Raw genomic sequence first — 21,789 nt, 5'->3', positions numbered from 1 at the left:
ATTTATTCAAATATCGAAGCCGTTCCGCCAAAGCTTTTCCCCTTCTTGTGTAATGCTCAGCAGATATCATTCTAATATAATCTAATTTTAAAACGAAAAATATTCCAAACCGCGTGCACACACACACACACACACACACACACACACACACACACACACACACACACACACACACACACAGTGTTTTCACTTTTAATAATTTGATAGAAATGACTTCCAACCACTAAATATGTTACTATTTGCTGTTAAGGAGATAAAATTAACACAATACCTTGTTCGTTATCAGATGTTAAGTGTAACTTGCACTAGGTTTGTTGTTCACTCTGCAGAGGTCTTATCAACAGACCACACGTAAAAAGCAGAGTAACTAGCATAGATAACAGATGAACTTTAGATCCACTGTTATCGTAACATAAGGAAGATATTTTGAAAGAGTGCGTGTGCCTATTATGTGTGACGACAGCGATAAAAGCGATAAACACCCCGAGAAATAATTAAGGCCAGCCTCAGTTGTTTCAATTTCTAATTGAATCAGTATCTCTTCCCTTAAAGTATGGGTATTAAACAACCTCATGTCACCAGTCTCTAAATAAAATAGTTTTATATAGATGTATAAATTATTAGTATTTTCAAAGATAAGGCGACGAGCAGACAGAATCGTAAGCACGCCGGGAACAATGCTTAGCGGCATTTCATCCGTCTTTACATTCTGAGTTCAAATTCGGCCGAAGTCGACATTGCCCTTCATACTATTCGAGACGATAAAATAAGTTATTTTGGGGCACTGAGGTCGATGTAATCGACTTACTTCCTCCCACGAAATTGCTGGCTTTGTGCCAAAATTGGAAATCAGTATTATTTTTAGAGGTATGTGTACATACATTTGAAAGTGACGATAAAGTACTTTTTATTTAGTTTAGAAACAAAAACCAAAAATATTATTCGCTAGGATCATGTCGAGCTCTAACTACGAACCGAGAGCGAAGAGCTGAGAAAATATTTCCCTTAAATTAAGGAACTTAACAACTAGAAAAAATTATGAGATTCCTCCTCTTCACAAAATACTTCGAAATAACACTGAAAACTTACATGAACCATATCAAGCTATCACTCAGCTTCCAAAGCAACAACAAAAAAGAAAACAAACTAAACGACATAAAACATTCTAAAGCCTTGAGAAATTTTGATTTCAAATGTTAGCACAAGGCTAGCAATTTTGGGAAAGCGGGTAAGTCGATTACATTGACCCCCCAGGGCTCGAATAGTACTTATTGTATCGACCCCGAAATTATGATCGGTAAAATCAACCTAAGCATTTTGCCGCCTTAACCTTGAGAAATATTACTTAAACTTGATATCCTAAGTAAAGAATCGAAAGAATTAACCTTCCGACTAAAAATAGAAGATCGTGAAATACGTCCTGCTATACGTAAACTATATATCACTCTTAAGAATCACAGAGTTAACTATCCTCAATCGGGTTAATCGAGAGAAGTGAAAGTAATTAGCAAATATACTCTTGGTGCAATGAGCGCTATCATTAGAAATTCTGGGGCTAACACAATTGAAAAGCCTGGACTTTCGAACAAATTCGTCAACGCCATTCATGGAGAGCTACAATAGAATCAAGGTATCCAATCTTGTAGAGCTGTATCCAGATGATTGTTCAGCAATCTCATGCAATATAAACGCTCATAAATTGATTGAGAAAGTAACTTTTAAGAAAATTAATGGAATTCGATTTAGTTATCATCAGTAGTACTGCCTTAGAAATAGCACAGGCCACCAGGATGACCTGTATATTGTCTCTCAATGTGGTAGAAATATCAGCCAAATTATGCGACCATCTGAAACTAGAGGGATGCAATAAATACTGGAGTGCCTGGTTAGAATGCACATAAATTTCCTCAATCAAAGCTGACCTGGTGGACGAACAACAAGACAATAGCAACAACAATATACACATAGCTAACTTGTGCGACATAAAATTTAACTTGACGCAAAGCGAAAGCAAACGCTTCATCGACCTAACACTAAACAAGGATGGATATTCACAGGAATCTTAAACACTTCCCGATCATAAGGAATCTTGTAACAAGCTAATGTAGGAAAGCGTGCAATCTATCATCTTATATGGATATTTTCATTGGCTCCTATTTCATAGACACACCAACATGAACATTTAGCGAGTAATTCGTGTGCAAGGAACTTTCGATATAAAATGTAAGAACCAGGAATAAGTATTTCATGATTAAACTGCTCGACAACAGGAGTATAGTTACTAATATACTTAGGTATTTCCCATCCTTACAAATACATTTCCCACCTGCGGATTAATACAATGGACTCTTCCGTTTTAGATCTCCCCCTACAATGTAAAACGGATACTGCACAGCCTATCACTAGATACACCAGCTTAATCTGCCTACTTAGATGTTCGTATCTCCTTAAAGTGGTGATATACAAATCAATTATAACATTCTCTGATATTAGTGAGAAGACATATAAGGGACTCATTACTAACGTTTTAAGAGCCACCGTTTAGACCATTTGCTAAAAGCATTTCCATTCACTATGATTGAGGTAACGATGAATTCCACCTATTTGTCACAATTTCTATAGAAACGCGAGCTCGGCAGATCTGAACGTTTACTAATTTTATATAAAACATCCAGGACAGATTGGTGGAAATGTAACCATGGAGCACAAAATGCAGGCTGTGTTAGAAAGAGTCATTCCAGTTTCTACGTCTAACTGCTTTCATTTACAACCTAGTAATCACAGCAAACAGTAGCCGTATTATATGCAATACCAACGAAAGGGAACACACCTCGATCTAACACTTTTGCGTAAAGACATTTTTATCTTTAAAATCTCTTGTCCTCTCCCCCATATGGCTTGATCTAGAAAACGTTCGCAAAAGTGTAACAATCACCCGAGTCATAAATGTGTAATATACTGAGTACCGTTTCCTTTCACGTGTTCACAAAACCTATCCACTTAAACACACATACATACATACATACACATCTATCTGTCTGTCTGCCTATCTATATAATCGCTCTCTATATTTACATCATCAGTTTACGCATTAATTCTAATTGAAAAATCACGTGATATTTACGGTTTTAGACAGTGGAGACGCACTTCATTAGACTTGCATCCTTCAGACATTGTTGTTAGGAAAGTATTGGAAAGGAGTAGAAAAGAAAAAAAAAATTAAAAGTGTGGATGTGGGATGAGTAAGTGAGGTAGATATTATGCGGGTGCGGAGAATCAAGTGAGTGGAGATGTATAATAATAGGAGGGAGAAAGGGAAGGTGGGAAGGAAAACGATCAGGAGAAGACGGAAGTAAAGTAGAACGAGAAGAGGAAGGAGAAGAATAAGAGGAAGAATCGGAAGGAGGAGAAGGAAAGGAAGAGGGATAAGAATAAGTAGGAAAAGAAGAAGAAGAAGAAGAAGAAGAAGAAGAAGAAGAAGAAGAAGAAGAAGAAGAAGAAGTAAAAGTAGTAGAAAAAGAGGAAGCGGAAGAAGAAAAGGAAGAGGGAAAAGTAGATACAATGGGCAGGGCTGCATATAACAAGACGGTTTATCTAGTCGCATGCTAGTGATGGGTCAGCCAGTACAGGCAAAACTATTGTTACTGAAATTCATTTGATATATATATATATATATATATATATAGAGTTATTAATATTTCTAAGTCTCTCTAAAGGAGACTACGGCAGCGGTACTGGAAATTAATAGTTATCGCCAAGCCAACATGGCAGTCCCAAAATTAGGACGAAAGTTGCCGTGAATTAGCTCCAAGAAGCCATCGCCTCTAGCTAGCTATGTGACACACGAAACCTGTGTCCTTTATAACCTTCGAACAGGGGAGGTCAGCAGTGTCCCCCTGCCGGTTTGGCATCTGCAGACTAGACTAGTTTCAGGGTGTTGCCCCTTGTCAATGCAGAGTAGATATATATATATATATATATATCAGTTAGTATGTACATATTTCACTTCATACATAATACATACATACATATATACCCGGATATGCATCTATATATACATGTAGATGTAGGTATGTACATACATATACGTATATATGCATATACTCATTTATTATTTGTATATATATATATATATATATATATATATATATACATTTCTAAATCTCTCAGAGAGACTTAAGCAGTAGTGATGCGATAAAGTAGTTGTATACTGCTAACTTAACGTGACAGTCCCAATAAGGGAATATACTACTGCTATTTAGCCCTAGGAAGCTGCTACTTCGGGTCGTGCTACTTCAGGCTGATGACGAGCAAAGACTCAGAAACATGTCCCTGAATGCAGGCTAGGCTGGGTGGAGGAGTTTGTCTCCCCCTCGCAAACATAAAGACACAGGAAATGTGTCAAGGCTGACAGGAAGCGGTCCAGATTCCTAGGGCTAAATAGCAGTAGTATATTCCCTTATTGGGACTGTCACATTAAGTTGGCAGTATACAACTACTTTATATATATATATATATATATATATATATATATATATATATATATATATATATATATATATATATATATATATATATATAATACAAATGATATATGAGCATATGCATGTATACATACATATATGTACATGCCTACATCTACATGTATATTTGTGTTTTCTTCTTCTACATGTATATATAGATGCATATCCGGGTATGTATGTATGTATGTATGTATGTATGTATTATGTATGAAGTGAAATATGTACATACTAACTGACATACAAGATAAATTATTCCTTTTTAAAATTGTGTCCGTTTCCAGAGAGTATAGACTGATCGCTTTGTGGCAATATCAAGAATCAAGTATTCTCTAAAACTTATATGCCATTAAGCTAATGACAGTCTCATTACATTAAGACACGACCACAGTTCTTAGGAGATGCTACTTCTTCAGTAGGCTTCGTCAGCAAAGCTATTATTGAACATCATTTTCAGCACAAGTGACACTTACTCTCGTACAAAAATGAATAGAACTCACTTGTGGACTCGGTAATTTGCATAAAATACACGTAAATGAACAGAAGCATGTATTTGTGAAGCACAGAACAATAACGATGTGTGTGTGTGTGTGTGTGTGTGTGTGTGTGTGTGTGTGTGTGTGTGTGTGTATGCATGTATGTGAGACCACTCTCAGTGCAACTGGCAACATGCAACCCAGTATATAAACTGCTGCATGGTCGGGCTGTCGGCTACTAAATCATGACTTCTATCAAGCCTGCTTGACAAAGAGAGTTGTCTTCGATGGAAATCTGAAAGAACGAAGCTATTTGATGCTAGTTGTTAGAAACAATGGCTGTCAGCGATGTCCGTGCTGAAATTTATAATCAATTATAGTGTGTGGATCCAAGAGAAGAATATGTTGAATAAAATCATAATTAACCTCCTGTATTTTCTTTTATCCTCCTGTATTTTCTTTTATCCAAAGCCAGGAACTTTTCATCAACCCCTCGTATATGCTAATCTGATCTTCAACTCTTTGATGGACTCACAAGAGCGCCGCTGTAACATAAAGCGTATCTTAGGCACTTTTTGACCTGACGGAACTCATATTTTTCCAGGTCTAAACGCGACCTATGTCTTACAGAAATTGAAAATGGAAGACAGAAAGTTTGAGAAGTTTTCTCTTTGTATGTGTCTGGGATGTTATTTACCACCCCTGAAAGATAAAATGCAAATGGTGTTATCTAAAATTAGAAGAGTACAGAGATCCGGATGTTTACCTCAAAGCAATATATGCAATCCTCGGGTGCCTTGCCTCATGACCTCGATTACCCGCATGCGCGTGTGTGTGTAGATATATACATTATACATGTACATATACATATGTATATGCATGTATATACACACATACATTTATATATGTATACACTTATATAAACATCTCTCTCTCTCTCTTTCTTTCTCTCTCTGTCTCTCTGCATGGAAAACGGACGTTAAACGACGACGATGATGATGATGATGAGGATATATATAGTTAATCTCGAAAAAAAAACGGTGAAAAAAGCACAAGGAAAAACAACGCGAGGACATGGTACATGCAAAGTATTAGTAGACACTCAGGGAAGGAAATAGATATATACGTTATATATGTGTATATACATACATACATATATATATATATATATATACACACATATATATACATACATATATATATATATACATATATATATGCATACATATATATATACTTATACATACATACATACATACATACATACATACATTCATACACACACACACACACACACACGCACACACACACACACACACACACACACACACACACACACACACACACATATATATATATATATATATACAACGTCTTCGAAAAAGGTTTCCGTGATTTTAGTTGTCAGTTGCACTTGCTATAAGCAAGCGATCTGTATGAAATGAACGTGGACTGTATAACCACTTTAGGAGTTTTTATATTTGCCAGTGCGTGGTCCTTGAAATCACTATTTTACTAGTGAACGTCTGGCCAGTCACTCCACGGCAATCATGACGACTGTACAGCAGAAAACGCAGTGTGTGTTGTGGCACGCTGAGTTTAAGTCAGTTGTTTTAGTGCAACGTCATTTTCGGCGTTCTTATGGACAAGATCCACTTACAGACAGAACCATTGTTCGTTGGTTTAACCAGTTTAAAGTAACTGGAAATGTAAACATTAGGAAATCTCCAGGCTGGCCACGCACGTCGGAAGAGAAGGCAGGGCGTTTGAGACTGTCATGTTTGCGTAGCCCTAAGAAGTCTATCGCTCGACGCAGTTTGGAACTTCGTATGCTTAAAACAACAATTCAAAACGTGCTGCTTAAACGCCTAAGACTGCATACTTACAAAATTCAAATGAGACATACAGTTAAGGAGTCAGGTAGGTCTAAAGGCGTTGAATTTGCTGTAAAGATACTTAGAAAAATTGTTGATGATAGTTAACAGAATTCTATTTAATGCTGAAGCAACATTTCATATAAATGGTTGTGTTAACCGACATAACAGTCAGCCACCCAATGACGTTTTCCAGTACGCGCGTGATTCGCCCAAGGTTAATGTCTGGTGTGGACTCCTGCATGATCATGTCGGCTCTACATGTTTGCAGAAAACACGATTACAGGCTTTAGTTACTTGGACATGCTAGAAATTTGTGTCCCCTCAAATTGCAGACATCGAAAGAGAAAAGGGAATAAGTGTAATTTTCTAGCAGGACGGAGCGCCGGCTCACTACAGCCATAATGTGCGACAAGCTCTCAAAAACAGATTCCCTGGCCGTTGGATTGGAAGGAATGGTCCTGTTTTGTGGCCACCTAGAATCCCTGATCTAACTCCTATGGAGTTTTTCTTTCGGGGTTATCTTAAGAACATTGTCTACGCAGAAAAAGTCCGGAATCTGCAACATTTAAGAGAGCGAATCCACATGGTGATAGCGAGTTCACCTGGATGGAGGACGACTATCAATTAGATGTTTGCCATGCAACAAAGGGCGCTCATATCAAAACCTGCTAAGTAATGTAAGAAAATTTTAAGATTGTCATTGTGTTTTGGTGTATAAAATAAATACTATATCTTTAATACAGATTTAGTTATTTCATTTTGAAATCACAGAAACCTTTTTCGATGACCCTGTATATATATATATCAAATATCGGAACTATCATTTATTTTTAACATACCAAATGTCATGTAACAAATGTAGACACTTCTTTCTCTTCAGTTTGAATTTATTTATATCTCTTCAAAGTAAAACTTCTGTAGAATCAGAAAATACGGGTACTTTTCCTATCCTTCTATATCACTAAATGCACTAATGCCAAATTGCACTTAAGAATTTGGCGAATAAATTTGACAGTATTCCGTTCAAAAGTCTTAAATTCAAATTACTGCCAATAAATACCAACCTTCTTTCATTCTTTGAACTGGAAGCTTCTTGCCATTCTACCATTGCAGCTGTGGTTGGTACGACACACTTTATGATCCATACTTTTTCAAATCTGGTGCGCAACGATATCACCTACCTATCTCATGTTTCCTTTGTTTCATTAATAGTTTCCATGCTGTTAATTCTAACAACATATACACATCTATGTAGAGAATATCAGTCTTGTATCTTCTTTCAACTTCCAGGTACATATGCGTACGTGCGCAGTTTAAAATCTTAATACTCGCCCCACATTTCCTTCGGAAAAAGAGACCTTAAGATGGAAGGCTGTAGCGAGTTTGTTGAGAATGAATGAACCCGCATAGTATATCCATAAGGTTATAGAAAAGGTTACAGTTGTGACACGGGGTCGAAGCTAAACCCGTCCTCCATTTCATTGTATGTGTTATTGTTTGTTATCATCCGATTTATATAAATTTTTAACTTAAATTTTTAACTATTTATCTTTTGTAAAATCATTCGCTTTATCAACCCCTCCTTCATTTGTATCGTCCTCTCTGTGTTTGGTCCCCTCTGGGCAATAAAGAAATAGTTTATGGACGGACATCTATAGACAGAGACAAATACATAATAAATCCAAGAACAACTTCATCACAAAGAACAGTAGATTAGCCAGATTTTTTATCACCTTATTAAAACACAAGAATAGCAACACGATCCAGATTAGACCCATCGTCTCCAGCGTGGAAGGACCTCTGTATAAAATATCCTGGCTACTTTCTCACATCCTGAAACCCATACTCTCCACCTTTCTGGGACAAGTCAAGAACTCGGACGAAGTTATCAAAAGACTGCACCAATTACCCCTAGACCAACTCAGGCAAAACAGATACGCCTTTAGTCTTGATGTTGTCTCAATGTACACAACGGTGCCAGCACACTCATAATAACCTCTAACATCCAATGCTTCGGACTTACCGCAGCTGATATACACCAACTTTTGTCCATCATAGTGGACAACACCTACTTCGATTTCCAGGACCATATATACAAACAGACAACAGGTCTCCCCATGCTTGAGGGAGGTGTTTGAGCATTGTTGCTAAAAGGTATCTCCCCCATTTGCTCGTATCTTCCAGTTATTTTGTGTTGGTGTGCTTTTTTCCCTCTTTCTTTTCTTGGCTTTGGCTACCGTTTGCCAGTTAGACTCGTCACCGTCCCCTTTATTACAGGACATATCTGAGTAGTCCGAAGAGGGTAGCGGTACGTCTTGAGGAGGCTTTTGCTGTTTTGTTGAAGTAGCTGTTGGTGTCATTTTGGGTGTTTCTGATGCTGCAGTTATTGGTGGTGGTACTACGGTTGTGGATGCTGCGGTAACTCGATGTTTTGTTGATCAGCCTGCATTAATAACTGCATACCCTGTGCTAATCAGTTCTGCTTTTGTATTTTCTGTGTCTGCAGAATAACGGTTTTCTCTTCTATGTCGAAGAGAACTGCTGCCATCAACAAGCAGATGTTGATTTCTGGTGGTATATTTAGTATTCTTACTTTGAATAGCCTTCGACTAAGATAAATGGGGATGAGGATGAGTACTTCAGTTGGTAAGGTAGCTATTAAGTAATTTTTGGCTTCCTTCCCTGAGGTGAACCTTACTTGATAGTTCCATATTTTCTCCTAGCTATATAGGCTTTGCTCTTCCAAATTGTTTGCAAAACTTTTTCGATCTGCTGGTGTGTTTCCCGCTCGATTCTACTTTTTATTCCAATTGTTTTATATAAAAATGTCTACAAATTAGTTTCTCGCTGGACAATGCAACCTTTCTTCCACATTTTCTCAACTTACGTTTTGCACTTTTGAATTCATTTTCATTTATAAAATTTTCTTCACTTACCTGCCGCGACGCGCCGGCGAAACAATTAACAACAGATTTGCATTGTTCATTTTCTTTGTTCTTGATTTTCCGTTAATGATGTTCGTGGCAATATGGCTGATGGTTGCTTCGCTGTTGCAGCTGGCGGTGGCGGTGGAGGTGGCAGCGTTCTCGCTGGAATTGTTGCTTTTTGTTGTCTTTGATTTCTTTTGTTGTTCCTGCGATGGTGAAGCTAGCGCTGAAAGCAACGTAAAGTCACTTTCATAGGTTTCGCAAGCTGTATTGTTGTTATTATTATTGCTGCTGATAGTGTCATAGATCTTTACAATTTCGCTGTTCTGTTGTGCGGAGAACTGGTTGTTTCTTTTTACAGGACGAACAATCCTCGTCCGTCAGCTTTCTATTTGAAGCAAAAACTGAGGTGCGTATAAGGCTAAACAAATTCCGAATTGGCCTCTAAGGGCTACAGATGAAGAAAAACTAATCAGCTCCCTGAGGTCCTGATTAATTTATCTATATAACGATAACAAATGTACAACATGAAACTTTGCGCTACAATACGAATGACAACAAACCTACGGGAGAGATGTGCAATATGTGGCGATAGACGAAGACAACAACAGCAATAATAATGACAAATGATATAAACACCATTCTGAAGCTGTGACTGAAGGAGAAAATGTGTCGATTCTCTGGGACTTCCCCGTACATACCGACAAAACTATAAAAGCTAATAAACCGGATATTATTATAAAAGATCAGACAAAAAAGATGTGTTTATTAATTGATATGAGTATTCCTTGCGATCACAATATAGCGGCGAAAGAATTTGACAAGATCAGTAAATATAAAGACTTGCTAATAGAAACTGAAAAAATGTGGCATCTCAAGGCGACTACAGTACCAGTGATTGTAGGATCTCTAGGAATTATATATATATAAAAAAGGTACTGAAACCTATTTGAAAATGATACCAGGCCTACCATCCCTACAGGAAGTGCAAAAAATCGTGTTAACTGGAACGACTCATTTACTGAGAAGAGCATTATCGCTGTGAAAACAAGATCCATTCATGAATTTATTAGTTTTTTTTTAAATACATATTTTACCTGTGAATTTGCGTGTGTAAACTGGGAATGCATACAATGAGCTTCTCTGCCCCTCGGTGAGAAATGGAAGTAAATTTGAAGAAAGAAGAAAACAACATAATAAAAATAGTAATAACAATAACAATAATAATAATAATAATAATAATAATAATAATAATAATAATAATAATAATGATAATAATCCTTCTTTAGAGGAATAGCTCTCAGAAATACAAACAATTCAAACAACTTTAAACAAAAAATGGGCTACAAGAACCCAGTGCTCTCATACTTGCTGCCAGTTCAATGTTCTTATATTTGTTGTTCAATGCTCTCATCCTTACTGCCAGTGCCGCTGGGCCTCTTACCGTTATTTCTGATTTTGCTCCTTTTATTGTGGCTTCTAATATATATGATTCCGGTGCTGTCATAAAATCTTCTAGTATGGGTGCAAACTTTGTTACAACCCTCACCGTTGTTACAGCTTTGGTTTCTCTTACTAAACTCAATCTTAGTAACTTTAGTTTCTAATACAGTTGGTACTGTTGCATTTCTTACTGCTGTTGACATAATTATCGTTTTTACCATTGAAATAATTGATTTTAATCTGATTATAACTACTATCACCCACAGAGTGGGCGCTCCAATTTTTGCAACACTATCAATAATATAGTCTGTCTTAAATATTTTACTAACTGTTGATCTGCCTCCATTCGCTTTATCACTTCTACCGGAACAACTCACTTAACAGAGATAACACAGGGCGCCTCTAAGTTTGATTTTTTGGTGATTACAGATTAAATAAAGTAATATAAGACCCACTTTTTCCCTACTGTCGATAGATTTCTGACGTCATAAAATCAAATCATTTGTCTGCCATGGCTTTATGTCTTCAGTATGTCAACATGAAATTACAACTCAAGGTTTTCTTTATTCTGAGGTATTTTGAATTGACGGAAAGTAAAAAAAAAAAGCTACAATTGTTACAATAAAGACTTCTAACACATAAATAAAGCTACAACAATTTGTTTTGGGAAAGAGGGTACAGTCAGTTCATTCAACCCAGTACTTGACTTATTTTTGTAAAACAGATCGCTATTTATTCATGCAGATGCAAAATCTACATAAGAGGAATCTGAAATCAAAACGTTAAGTAGAGTAACTAAATAGCGCACATTATTTTGGTCAGCAGCGCTCTACCATTTTTATCAGACAATAACAAGAACAACAAAAACAATAACATTAAAAAATATATCTTCTAATATTACCATAGAACTACAATTATTCAGTTAAAAAATAACCAATTACACCCCACCCCATATATCTATCTATCTATCTATCTATCTATCTATCTATCTATATATATATATATATATATATATATATATATATATATATATATATATATACACACATATATATACATATATACACATATATATATATATATATACATACATATATATAATATATGTATATATATGTATGTATATATATATATATATATATATATATATATATATATATGTATATACGTGTGTGTATGTATGTGTGTATGTGTGTGTGTGTGAGTATAAGCAGATCAGGCTCCCACCAAAACCGAATTGACTTAATTCTTTTTATGACGCATAGGATGTAATAGAAGTTACCCGAGATAGATATTTATATGATATTATTAATAAATAAATAAAAAGCGAGTGCCAGCAGCTTCAACACCCTGGTTAACTCTTCATTTCATAGCTCCACTATAAAATGAACGTTACAACGTGTGTTGCCACAGGTAGATGAATTAGTAGTGCCTTTCTTCTCGCCAGCTATGATTGGTCTTTGACATTTCTATGAGTAACTCTTTCACTCTTTGACAGGTTTTATGTTTAACACTGCTACATACCTACATGATTTTCTCACCTAGTGAATTAGGAGTCGAGGTTAGTCATCAACATCCCCACTTCTGACCACTTGACCATAAGACACTTTGCATGGGTTGCATGGTACCGATAGCAGATATTACCGGACCGTACATTCAACAGTTATGAACAAAATATTCTCAACTATAACCTCTTTTCCCGCATCTTTTTTAACAATAACCCGAGCCCTTTCTCAGATCATACAACTAATAATCCTTTGTAGTATAGATACAAAGCCTGCAATTTTATATAAGTCGATACATCGACTCAGTACTCAACTGGTACTTATTCATCAACTCTGAAAGGATGAAAGGCAAAGTCTGCCGCGGCGGAATTTGAAGTCAGAATGTAAAAACAGACAAGATGCCGCTGAGCATACGTATTTTTACCACATAACCAATTCTTTCGGTAATCGATAAATATCCCAGAAGGAAAGCATTTGTTAAGCTTCCAGAAGCCGAGCCCCATGTAAATATGTTAACTCTGTTGATTGTACATATATCAGGAATGCGTATTCAGTAAACTTAAATACACTATCTCACTTTATTTGAGGAATATATATCCTCATATTACCAGTGTATGCATGCGAAAACATTATAAACTCCACTCTGAAGCATTTGCAAGGTCCATGCTTAAATGTGTGGCAAGAAGTTTCCTTCCGAACCACATGGTTCTGGGTTCAGTTCCACTGTTGGCATCTTGGGCAAGTGTCTTCTACTATAGCGCCGGGCCGACTAAAGCTTTTGGTAGATGGAAACTAAAATGAAGCTCGTCGTATATACATACATATATATATAATCAAAATAAGCAACCCGGATTTTATTTGGAATGGTTTTTATATAATACCATACCATACTATATTCTGGTGCCTAAACATAAGTACCATATTCAATTTTTGAATCTAAATCTAAACCTTTTACATATATATATATATATTGAAAGGTATAAATAAGGAGATAATGTTATTCTCAAACGCAGGATAACGCTAATAATATAGCATCAGCAGGATAAACTATTCATATTTTGCAGAAAAATCTGTCGGCAGCCTGTCATGAGACTCGAACTCACATCCATGTGATTACGCTTTACCATTAAGCTAAACTGCCCGAACAATAAATTTTTATGCAAATTTAGGATATATAAATCTAACTTTATAAGTCGCTATCGCACGTTATATTCAACTTACGCTGAAGGTCAGCAAAATTTAGCTTAATGGTAAAGCACTTGATGCGTAATCACAGGGATGTGAGTTCGAGTCTCATGGCTGGCGCCGACAGACTTTTCTTCAAAATATAGATAGTTTATCCTGCTCATGCTATATTATTAGCATTATCCTGCGTTTGCGAATAAAATTATTTCCTTATCTGTATCTTTCAATACATCTCGACGCTTCTAAAGCAAATTTTGTTGACTTTTAACGTAAGTTGAATTTAACACACACACACACACATATATATATATGTATTTATGCACGTATATATGTATATAAATGTGTGTGTTGCTTTGTGTTTTTGGTTGATCCCACCACCGCTTGACAACCGGTATTTGTTCACGTCTCCGTAACTTTGCGATTTGGCATAATAATATAAGTACCAGACTGTAAAATAATAAGTACTGGAGTCGATTTTCTCAAGTAAACCCCTCAAAGAGGTACCCTTGCATAGCCGCAGTCCAGTGACTGGAAAAAGTAAAACAATAAAGGTTAAAGATATTTTTTGATATCTTCTGGTACCTTAGGAGTACATTTGAACGATTCTAGTCTTCCACAACTATCTGATACACTCTTGCAAACGAAATATATTTAAGATACTTATACACATCAGAAATATCCTGACTATCCAACTTTACGTCATCACCTTGATTTTCATCTGAGTCCAAGATACTGAACTTAAACTCAGTTCTCAAACGATGATTACCACTTCCACATCTAAATTCTTTTGATATTCCTTCCACGACCAGCACTTCCTCCAGTTCCTCTTTCTGCTTCTCATTTCATTTCTGAACAACAGTGAGGCTTAAAGGAAATTTTACAATTCCCCTGTCAACGATGGAGTCATGGAAGTCTCTTGAGATCGAACAGCGGCTATTGGCATTACATAATATTGTTTCTGTCGTTGCAGTTACATCACAATAACCTCTATCTTTGACTTTACTATCCCCTTCCTTTCAGGGCGGAAGAATCTGTCGTCATTTCCGGAATCATCTTTTACCATTTTATCTTTTACTTGTTTTAGTCATTCGATTGCGGTCATGCTGGGGCACTGCCTTGAGGAATATTTGCCGAATGAATTGATACCAGTACTTACCTTTTTGTTAAGCCTAACACTTATTCGATTGGTTTTTTGCCGAGCCGCTGTTACAGGGACGTAAAAGCACCAACACCGGTTGTCAAGCAGTATTGGGGGACAAATACAGACACAAAGACACACACACACACACACACACACACACACACACACATATATATATATATATATATATATATATATATATATATATATATATATATATATATATATAGATAGATAGATAGATAGATACACGACGGGTTTCTTTCAGTTTCCGTCTATCAAATCCACTCACAATGGTATGGACGGCTATATCTTTCCCAATTAAAATAAAACCAAAGTCTAGAAAATAATTTCCAGCGCAATATTTCCATACAGCCATTCGATTATAAGCGTCGGCAACAAATGTGCCAATGTACAAAACTGTCGCTAAAAATGTGAAGACTTGCTCTAAAGTATAGCTTTACTATTCATTCTTTAGATGTTGATAAATGTATCAGTGATTAACTGGTGACGATTCTATAGACCCGTCTTCTGTAAATATGTGATATTCATTCCAATATGGGAAAATATGTTGGCACTCCGTCGCTGACGACGTCGAGGGTTCCAGTTGATCCGATCAACGGAACAGCCTGCTTGTGAAATTAACGTGCAAGTGGCTGAGCACTCCACAGACACGTGTACCCTTAATGTAGTTCTCGGGGATATTCAGCGTGACACAGTGTGACAAGGCTGACCCTTTGAATTACAGGCGCAACAGAAACAGGAAGTAAGAGTGAGAGAAAGTTGTGGTGAAAGAGTACAGCAGGGCTCGCCACCATCCCCTGCCGGAGCCTCATGGAGCTTTAGGTGTTTTCGCTCAATAAACACTCACAACGCCCAGTCTGGGAATCGAAACCGCGATCCTATGACCGCGAGTCCGCTGCCCTAAACACTGGGCCATTGCACTTCCACATGGGAAAATATAATTAGATGTTAAATGAATTAGATAAGATAGAGACGAAACATAGTGTGAGCCAAGCTATTGAATTAAGAATAAATTTATCTTTTTCCGTTACACAAATGAGATATAGAATATCACTTAATCTGTTTTAATGTCATTATAAAGGAAAGGAAAGGCTTAAGTTACTCTTAGTACAGATTGTATTGAAAATCAGTAAGAAAATATATATTATTTCTGTAAGGAAGTAATGAATATAGGGACATAAGTAAGCAACAATAATGTACTTCTTTTCGTTGTTCTACGCAAGCTAGTCTAATGGATAAGAAAAACTAAAGACTATGTAGTTGGATCATTGGATTGATCAATTTGTATTTTAAATCGAACAATACTGAATAGAACAATAGTATAAAGCGCTATTCATTTCGCAACAAAAGCGAACAGTACCGATATATTGAATATTTCGACGACTCAAAACAGGTTTAATGAGGGAAATATCAGTAGAGTGCCTGATACAATTATATATGCATATATCATTATCGAAAAAAAAATGGATATCGATATACGTAATCACAACTCTAAGCGGATGTGGGGGACCAAGTTAAAATGGTAATAAAATTTTAAGTTCCAATTTTAATTTTTAAAATTTTATTTTAATAAAAATGTTGGTTTCATTTTTCGTTTTGAAAATCATATTTGCTCAGAGTCTACTGATCTCTCTGTTTCCCCCCTCTCTCTCTCTCTGTATCTGTCTCGCTCTCTCTCTGTGTATCTGTCTCGCTCTCTCTCTCTCTGTATCTGTCTCGCTCTCTCTCTGTGTATCTGTCTGTCTCTCTCTCTCTCTGTATCTGTCTTGCTCTCTCTCTCTCGCTCTCTCTCTCTCTCTCTCTCTCTCTCTCGCTCTCTCTCTATCTATCTATCTATCTTTCTCTTTTCTCCCTCTCACTCCAACCATCGTTCGCTGCGATCACGTCCCTTTTTTACTTGAAATCCATGGTGCCGCCGGTATAGACCCTTGCTTGGTGGGTTATCATTTGTAAACTACATTTTTGCATAGACCAAAACCTCCAAGAGAGTAGAGTTGAGACAGCTGGAAATTGTAAGTTTTCCTGCCTGCCCTGCGGTTGGTGTTTAACGTTGGAAAGGTTAGGTTCTTATGGTTCGTTACCAGTAAAGAACTGGAGGTATAATCAGTACCATATATACATACATACTTACGTACGTACGTATCTATGTATGTATGCATGCATGCATGCATATATGTATGTACGTATGTATGTATGTATGTATGTATGTATGTATGTATGTATGTATGTATGTATGTATGTATGTCTGGGGGCGCAATGGCCCAGTGGTTAGGGCAGCGGACTCGTGGTCATAAGATCGCAGTTTCGATTCCCAGACCATGTGTGTTTATTGAGCGAAAACATCTAAAGCTCCACGAGGCTCCGGCAGGGGATGGTGGCGAACCCTGCTGTACTCTTCCACCACAACTTTCTCTCACTCTTACTTCCTGTTGTGCCTGTAATTCAAAGGGTCAGCCTTGTCACACTGTGTCACGCTGAATATCCCCGAGAACTACGTTAAGGGTACACGCGTCTGTGGAGTGCTCAGCCACTTGCACGTTAATTTCGCGAGTAGGCTGTTCCATTGATCAGATCAACTGGAACCCTCGACGTCGTAAGCGACGAAGTGCCAACAAACAAATGTATGTCATTATTCAGTTTTATCTCAAGATATCTTGCCAATAGAGAAAGAATCCGTTTCTAACCTAGATCCAAGGCTCCTTCATTGGAATTTCAGCATCAGCAACAGGGTATTTTTGTATTTATGCATGTATACGTGCAGATTTGTATGTTTTGTTTTATGTGTGTCTTCTCATGCATATGCATGCATATCGAGACATTCTCTTATATACTTAAGTGATAAATTTCTGGAAAGTTTTACACATTTTTATAGTTTCAGTGATCGCTTGGATCTGTCGCCTATGAATCAGTTATTTCCTTTCTAGTTTCGAGAAGCCTAATTTTTCAAGATTGGTATTTAGACAGTGTGTATGTATGTATGTATGTATGTATGTATGTATGTATGTATGTATGTATGTATGTATGTATAAACCTTGCCAAAACTTAATCACAGAAACGACTCTTCCTTTTCAGGACTAGGGAATAATTCAGCTCTGAAGTGATGGTAATTCTCAGCGAAATTGAAATTCATTTTGCATTGGGGAACTCGCAAAGCTATGCTGATGTTATTAATTCACGTAGAAACACACTTGACAGTATGTTAAACAATGTAATTTGTCTGATTTCAAATATTATGGAAATTTCTTATTCACTGCATTGCCACAAAACCACACATTTTAAGAGAGAAACAACTCTTGACTTCTGCTTATATTCACAATAGCGGCAAAGTCGACTCGGCAGGCTTTGAACTCAGAATATAACGTGCAGAAGAAACTGCATCAATGTTCTGTGCTGTGTTTTCAATTCACTACCCTTAAGAAGTGCTTAATAGCAAAATTCTACCGATAGTTGGCTATACATTTAGCTAACATTCCTCTTTCCTGTGCGAATTATAAACAACAGAAATTAATATTAATTAACACTGCGAATTACGCTAACAGATATTAACATTAATTAACGTTAAATACTGCTATGTAGAACAGTAATTAAGTATACGCTTTATTTGGTGATAAAATTTTGCTGGAGTTGTACATATTTGATATATACCATGTATTAATTGAAGCTAGAGGAATAAAACTAAAATCGACAAGGCATGATTTGAATTTAGATCATTAAGAATAAGATCATTAAATAAGATCATTAAATAATAAGTATTTACTTTGGTAACCTAAATCGTCATTTCTACTTCTTAATATTACTAGACGTTTATATAACAACTCACTGACTGCAAATTCAATTGCAAAATCTAAAACCTGATTTATAGAAACATTTGCAAATAGAAACGTAATAAATCTTCCTACAGAAATTATCATGACACTGTATTATACTATGAATTATATAATATACTACGTAATATGAAATATATACCATATTTCTTTCATGTAATTTCTTTCCTATTCCCGAGTACATATAATAAGAGCTAAGTCGGTGGCCAATCCTCAGTATATCTATTACCTGTTGGAGCGACACAAATTGTGAGGTAATGATTAAGAAACGAATGAAAAGCAATAAAACTTTAGTATTAGATGTTAATTATCCACCAGAAATAACTTAGTCTGGTAGTAAATTTGAGAGAGAGAGAGGGGGAGAGAAAGAGGGAGAGGGGAGTGAGAGAGTGTGAGGTTTAAAATATTGTGCCTCCAATCTAGCTAAAGTGGCGACTTAGCAAAGCCTTTAAAGCGTGGGGCACACTACCACACGGTATTCATTTTGATGCTTAGTGCTTTGAGTTTAAATCCCACCGACCATAACATTTTATCTTTTAAGGGGTTTATAAAAATGATATCAATTCTAGAGCGCTAGAATGGCAGAACACTAAGAAGGTCGAATGTTTTGTGGTATTTGGGTATTTGCTCCAGCTTTTTGCGTTCTAAGTACACAGTCTCCCATGGTGTCCTTGGCTGGTACGCTTAATCTATCAGTCCGTTTAACACCACAGTTTACAACTTTGGGTGTTCTTATCAGAGTTCACTCAGTTACAACTAATTGGAATTGGTCTCAAGTTTGAGGGTACTTTACCCCTTCACTTCCATCAGTCTAGGAGGATTGTTAAGGCCCACAATCACTGACTTCATTCCTGATTGAAAAATGTAAAGTAAATATTAAAGACCTTGATCTTATTTGCTCTATTTACCCTAGATAATGTTTTTGTTGCCCAGATAATATAACCATACGCAATTATCAGATATTTATTTTTCGCTGATTGCAATTTAACAAAAGCTTTATGATAACGATATGATGTTTCATAATAAGCATAACAGGCAATTATTTAAATTTTAATGTTTAAGAATACATAAAAGAAATCTTACTTCAGAATTACAGAGGCGGAACGGATAATAGTCATAGCCATGTCATAGATTGATCCAATTAGCTGACTGGGCGAAAGATAGTTGCAATGTATTGTGACCTCAGTCTTTTGTGAATAAATTGAGCATTTTAAAATTCTATTTACATGTTTGTACTGGAAGAAATGAAAATGCGTTGAAGCATAAATGATCAAATTAAAGATAAATAACACGCCTACGTCACCAGGAAAACAAAGAAAAACGATAAAAAGGGGCATTAAATAGCAGATGGATACCCCTGGAAAAATGGCGTGTTTAGCCGAGTATCGCGGACATGATTGCCATCCCTAAGGTCAAGACCTACTGGCACTAGTTTTGAAGAGAAGGCAGCCGCGTCGAGACCCCTTCCACTTACGTCATTCGGACTGGCGTGTCGCGAGGAGCAGGCCAGCCCTATGGCTGCAGGATAATGAATGTAGATCGAAATCATCGATTACCGCTCCACAACGACATTTGTGCGGCTCACACACATGGACACCAAGGCGCTGGGCCACTCGGATGCAAGTCCACTCATCATCAAGAAGGGTACCGGTTCATAAGGACGGTACGAAGTGAATCTCTGCGCCACTTCTTGGTTGTGAAGCAGGAGGAAGGCGAAGCGGTGTTGGTCTAAGGATGTTTCAATCCGTCCGAAGATTTGCATTTGATATCGTCCCAGTTACGTTAGACATCTGTATTCTTGGGGACGGCAAAGCCTTCAACGGTCCAATCGGCTAGAGCTGGGCCACATCGAGTTCAGCTATCTCGCGAAGTATCTCGCCGATGTGGGTGTGGATGAAAGAGATTGAGGAAAGATAATAAACCAGTAGAGCTAGGTCCAATGCGGAACGGAGGCCAATGATCCTGTTGTCAGTAGCCATGAGTATGCTGGATGTTCCATAGAAGAGGTATGCATATGGGTGTAATGAGACAGCATGTCTTAGATACATCTCTAAGATGTGGTCCGACCTAACATTGTTGAAGGCGTTTTTTATATCCAGCTTCGGCATTGGGTAAGGTGACGATGGAGGTGTATGCTGTATGTAGTTTCAGGCCGCATGGGCTGCAACCACACTTCCACATTTCACTCCCAGCCTCAACTGGACAAGGTTTAGTGCCTCGCTCAAGTCATTCCTCATTGAACTACATGCTATCCTGGATGCAAGTCGTCGAAAAGCATTGCCCACTCCTATTGGAGGGATGCCTCAATCCTTCTTCTTCAGCGCAATCAGGTTAGCTAAGAAGAGAAGACCTCGGAAATGGCAGAAGCTCGCTGTTAGAGCAGTGTTATAGATCGCAGCAAACATGCTCCCGCCTCAGAGGAGTGTGGAGAGATGAAATCTCTGATGTGGCTAGGTTGCAGGTCATCTACTCCACCATTGCAACTCGCAGGGAAGGACTTCAAAGCAGTAGCCACATCATCGCTGAATGCGGTCAAATTTGTGTCACTGTTAGGGCGCCGGTGGGCAGTCTGAGAAAAGCGAGAGGCTAGTTGGTGAGGGGTTTCCACCCGAAGTGTTGAGAGGGTGGCAACTCGGGCAGTGACATCGATGCAGAGATTCCAAAGTGTGTCGAGTGAGTTTAACACAAGAAAAGTAGAAGAAATTGTAACAGTTAGAACACTTTCTTCTCTTCTTCCGCCAATTGTTCCTGGTACAGGTGTGGCATTATTCAGCCTCCTGCATTGAGGAAAGCTGGGGAGAGGATGTACGTGGAAGATGTTTGAGCATAACCAGAGCAATGTTTATACATACATACATACATACATA

Source organism: Octopus bimaculoides, chromosome 1 (assembly GCF_046866305.1).
Source record: "Octopus bimaculoides isolate indiv1 chromosome 1, ASM4686630v1, whole genome shotgun sequence".
In the NCBI taxonomy this organism is placed as follows: domain Eukaryota; kingdom Metazoa; phylum Mollusca; class Cephalopoda; order Octopoda; family Octopodidae; genus Octopus; species Octopus bimaculoides.
This window is presented reverse-complemented; position numbering follows the sequence as displayed.